Raw genomic sequence first — 6,000 nt, forward strand, 5'->3', positions numbered from 1 at the left:
ACGGCGCACAAGTCAGTCACTCCTGGAGAGAATGCTCTGTAAGAAAAGCTCACACCTAAGGAAATACTGAGGATGGTTTACAATGAGAGCCTTTGGCTGTGACTCCTGCTGACTCTGCTCTGTGACAAAAACCCACATCTCTGCTGATAATACTCTGCAATGAGAGCCCATGACTCGGTATGACTCCTGCTGACAAAATCTGTGATGAGCCAATGTCCCAAGAACTTCTGACAATGCTTTGTGATGAGAATCCAGATCTTACTGCCAGCTGAAAATACTGTCATAAGAGTGCACAACTCAAGTTACTCCTCCTGAAATTTTCTTGTGATAAGCCCATGGATTCTTGTTGATGCTTCTCTGTAACTAAAGCCCATGTATCAGTGACTTTGTTGTTAAAGGTCTGTGTTGAGAGTTATCTCAGCGACTCCAGCTCATTATCTTCTGGTGAGACCACATGCCTAAGAGAATGCTGATAGTCCACATTAATGGCTATTCTGAGGTGAGCCCTGCTGCTGATGCTCTGTGACAAAAGTAAATTTTTCATTTACGCTGCAGATGACATTCTATGACAAGCATCTTCATCTAACTCCTGCTGACCACACCTCAGATACTGCCTTTGATCCTCTGTGATGAGATCCCATGTCTTACTGAATCCTGCTGATAGTCTGTGCTGACAGCCCATGTCTCCATGGGGGCTGCTGAGAACACTTTGATACAAGAGATGCATCTTAGTTGCTCCTATTGAAGATGCTCTGTGGTAAACCCAAAAATGAGTGACTCCTGTTAATGGTGCTCTGTTATAAGATTCCACATGATAGTAATTCTGCTTAGTTCTGTTAAGAGCCAGCTCAGGGACTCCTGGCTCTAAAGCTTTGTGATGAGAACATACATCTTGGTGACGCATGGTGATAATGCTGTGATTACAAGGAATTTGTGTATCAAGGAATGCTGACAAATATGTATCCATGACACAAGCTGCTGTTTCTTGGCGATAGAAATCTCTTGGACACAATCTTATCGATAATGGTCAACCATGAAACCCACATCTCTGTAACTGCTGTTAGTGATGCTATCGTAAGAGCCCAGGTCCCAGAGACTCTGCTGACAATGATATAAGTCCTCAATGACTGTTGCTGATGACAATCTTTGATGAATACCTGTCTTACTAACCCTGGCTGTCATGGGCTTTTATGACAATATCATCTCAGTGAATCTGCTGATTACAACTCTGATCAGTTAGCACTTCAGTGATTTCTGCTGACAGTTTTGTCATGAAAATTCACCTCTCAGTGACTTTTGCTAATGCTGGCCCTGTCATCAGAGTCCACGTCTCATTAACCCATTGATGATAATTCTATTGCAAGAGTCCACAACTCAGTGAACATGACTCATGAGGGTTTATGCCTTGGTGATTCTTCTATCACAAAAGTTCACCTCTCAGTTATGCCTGAAGATCTTGGATCTATCACAAATCCGCATCTCAGTGATTCCTGCTAATGATAGTTTTGTCACTGGACCATTTGTCTCGGCGACTTCTGCTGATGACAATTCTGTCACAAGAGCACACTTCTCAGGGTTACTGCTGAATAAAGCTGTTACAGGAGTTCATGTCTCAGCGATTGCTGCTGGCTGTCATACAAGTAACTACAGCATACCTTCTGGAAGGTATTGATACTGGCTGATCCTTCTCTGGTTAGAAGAGGTTTCTTGAGGCTTCTTACTGCAGGATGGAGGGGAAGATCCACACACAATCCTGCTCTAACTGCACAATCATTGCAATAGTTTTAAAGGCACCTTGAGCACTCAAGTTATCCATTTTGTTAAAGCTATGACATTTGAATCCTTGAAGGTTGAATATGGAATAAAACTGCTCACTTGATTACTGCTGGGTTTATTTTAAGTCTTTTTCCCCCCATTACAATGAAAGTTTTAGTGGCTGATGACATGCCTCTGGAGGTCTTCAGGTTCTTTTGTTTTCTTACAAATGACATCCAGTGGCAGGGAGGGACATTCTTAACATGGCACTATGCAAAGGCATATCAATAAATGCCTCCTAAGCTCGAGACAAAATTTGCCATTGGAAATCAATTAATTTGACCAGTAAATGATGCTTTCCTTGTTTCTGGTTGAGGATCCCTTCCATGGAGGATAAGTGCACTGAAACCAAGCATATTCTTCAATGATGCCATCATTCCTCTCATTTTCTTAGCACCATAAGATATCTCTTGGTAAAATTGTGAAAACACTTGAAAAATATGAAGGATGTGGAGACTGAGAAGGCAGGGGCTCCTGCAGCACTGACCTCATGAGAAAGGAAAACTCATTTTGCACTTGAAAAAAATGTCCATATAGTCGGATTTGGTGAAATTTGTTAAGCAAAGATTAATGAGATATCAATCACTGGAATTTGAAATGATTCAAGGTCAAGCATTAAGCACAAGACAGGTTTCAAAGCATTATTTTCACTATGAAGTAAAACATGATTTTGGTCTCACTGGTTCTACTCATTGGTATGACTAAGAGAATGCAGTATTCAACATGTTTGTAGAATCTACTTCACCAATCCTGAAAAGTCAGCAAGGTGGGGGGGAGGGGTATATTTTTAAAGACCTTTTCAGTCATACCTAAGGCTGTCTCCTTTCCCTTCACACTGAAGTTGACAACACTAATGACAAACTTTCAAGGCATAGGAAAGTAGGTCCAAGCTGCCATTACAATTTATATTTTGCATATACATATGAGGGAACAAATTGCCACTGCTGGGGGCTCAGACTCAGTTCTATTGTTTCCAATTCTGGAATTTGGCTGGATCACTTTTGCTCCATAGAAATTCTGTGCAGTCCAAGTGATGCTACACTTCATAGGCATTGCCTGCCATTGTCTAAAACAACAAGCTGGAGTTGTTAGATTCTGTCAGACCAAATTTCTGGCAGTTTCTTATAACATTAGAGTTGTATCTGTCTTCCTTATTTTAGCAGTGACCTTAAATAGCTTTTTTTCAAAAAGAGCGCCACAGTCCTGCAGCTGAACAATAGAAGATCTAGGCATATCCCTCTCATAAATCTCTCAAGAAACATCATTTTGCTTGATGTAATCAATGAATCCCTTACATCACAAAGCCAGCTAGTTTAATTTACAGAAATCAAAACTTATGAAATTCCATTTTTGAAGGGCTATGCTTCTACTGAAGCTAAAGCATGCCTTTGTTATTGTCAAGGCTGCTTATTTTGGGACCAGGTGGCAGAGCCAAGGAATACTGTGATAGGTAGATCTTTGTTCTCCTTGATGATGCATGGTAAGCTTGGTACCGTCTGTCTTCAACTCAAATAGAGAGGTAATACGTTAGGCAGTGATATTCACCAACAGTCCTCAAGGGCCATAAACAGGTCAGTTTTTTATGATACACCTGCATGTATAATACCTCCATAGTATGCAAATCTATTCCATGTAATATTCATTAGGGACAACCTGAAAACTTAACCCATCTGCAGCCTTTGATAATTGGGATGAGTGCCATTGGGGCAAAGAATAGAAAAGGATTTCCCAAAACTGTCCACGGAGTTCCTACAAGTCAGGTTTTCAGGCTAAGCACAAAAAATAGGCATGAGGTTAATGATCAAATCCCAATTTCCAATGTATGTAAATTTGGGAAACCCTGAAATCGACCTTTCCTTTCCTGTTAAAATAAAGTGCTGGTTCACTACTGAAGATTGGAATGTGGAAGTAAGAGGGAATAAATCCCTGAAGAGCTAATCATACGGCAGAGGATCTGTTCAGTGTAGGCTCTGAAATTGAGAGATGTCTCTTCATTAGTAGGCTCTGGACCGGAGTTGCCCCATTTTCTTGGAGCTGGTTATGGAGGGTCTCTCCATAGAACTGAATTCAGAAGAGTTCAAAATGGAAAAGGTTAGGAAGGGAGTGAAAAAGAAATGCAACTTCTACCTGTCCAAAGTCTATATACACAGTAACATAAACATTGGGGGGGGGGGGGGGGGGGGGGGAATCTTCATATAGCAAACACAAAGGGTTTGTTTCTCTGCTATAACTACTACTACCTATACCCATTGTGAAGAGGTGGGAATATTCAGCTTCCATTCAGATTACCTGAGGTAACTGCTCATTCACCTTTAGAGCCACAGCAAGTGCTGGGAGAATTAATAATACAGAATAAGAAAACCCAGGTGGCTTAAATGTGGAATTACTTTTGTTTTTTTCTGTCACTAGCTATTTAATCAATAAAATACAGAGTAGCAAACATAGGCTAGAATCAACTGACGAGTCTCAATTTTATTAAAAGCAACCATAGATAAAAATGGAAACTGTAAAATGTTTACACACTTGCAGGCAGTTTTACCAGTAAATGTTACTTTGCTACCCTCCGGGGACCTCTTCTAAGTTACATCTGGGGTTTGAGAAGCCCTGACATGCAACCATAGAAATACTAAAGGTGGTCAACTTTTCATTTCATTTGACATCTGTATCACACATTACCCAACGTTTTCTTCAGTTCAATGCGGCTTAAATGTAATTACTGACCACAGTTGTAAAAACTGCCCCTGAAGCAGGAATTGAGGTGCTAAAACATATTGGGTGTATGGATATTTTAATTTACATTTACATTCTTGAGACGTAGGTCAATTTATACTAGCCTATGGACGTAGCTCTATATTTTATCACTATCCTGTGTGCAGTGATTTCTGACCTCTTGTTTTTCTGCGACTTGCTATGTAATATCAATAGAACATTCAAAGACCATTTATTTGTAAGGATTATGGCCTTATGGAGTTTACCAAAGTTTAAATTGTAATAAAGCTCCTTGGTACTACAGCGTTATTTTCCTTCAGCAAGCATCCATCAACTAGCAACCCATTGGCTCCAGACTAAGGACTCTACTACTGAACTAAAGTAGCATCTTCTCTAAATGAGCTTGTAATGAGCCTCATACCTGCTTTCTCTTGTACACTCTTCTCCCATTATGGTGCTTGATCCACCCTACCACCTGGATACAAACATCTTCCACACGCTCCTGTGTGCATAACAACATGGACAGTTATGTGCACTATCGGTTGTTCACTTGGGACCATTGACTGACCGTATATCTGAACAGATGTCCTCTTTGAAACTCAGATGTTTCACATATTATATGTGATAATTATGTTATTATGTTTGAGCTTGATTGGTTACAGCCAGCCATCTTTTGTTTTTCATAAATTTAATAAACAAAATGGCAGCCACAGACACTCTCGCTGTATTGTGGCTCTATGTACAGAGAAAAAAATGCCAGATCATCTTGCAGTTCTCTTATCAATTCATGCATCAAGGTTTTTAACATATACATTATGCTATATTCCAGACCTCAGGAGATTGTCTTTGGGTAAATTTTGTGTGCCCTTTGAATGTACAAGGATAAGTTGATTCATGAGAACATACAAATGCTTTCTTCTATTGTACATATTCAGTAAAACATCAGAAAATATCACACTGCTCCTTCTATAATTCCTCAAATTTCAGCTGCTTTATTGTGATAATCTTCAAAATGCCTGCTTGTTTCCATTTCCTAGAGTGCCATCTATCTTTCACAGGACACTATCTTTGTTGACACTAGACTCACTCTAACCAGTCAACATCACTCAAAGGCCTTGCAGCTCCATGTGTCACAATTATATGCAGTTTAGTTGGTAGCAGAGAAAGATTTAAAACAATATCATAGTAAGTCCCATATTTGCATGTTATTTCCTTTCTCAGCAGGTGGCTTCTCTCAGCTACAGTTCCAGCTCACTATTATTATACTGCATTAAAATTAGCATTTCCACACTTCTTTCTCCCTTTGTCAACCCTGCACCTGTTCATACTGCAATATCAAAACCTATAAAGCACTATGGCAGCTTAAGCCTCTGGGAAAAAGGGAGCTGCCAGTCTTTTTCCATCTCCTTATTTCTTCACTGTACAAACCTGGCACTTGAAGCAGCAACATATCCTAACATTTGAGAGAGACCAAAG

This window comes from Microcaecilia unicolor, chromosome 5, assembly GCF_901765095.1.
Source record: "Microcaecilia unicolor chromosome 5, aMicUni1.1, whole genome shotgun sequence".
In the NCBI taxonomy this organism is placed as follows: Eukaryota; Metazoa; Chordata; class Amphibia; order Gymnophiona; family Siphonopidae; genus Microcaecilia; species Microcaecilia unicolor.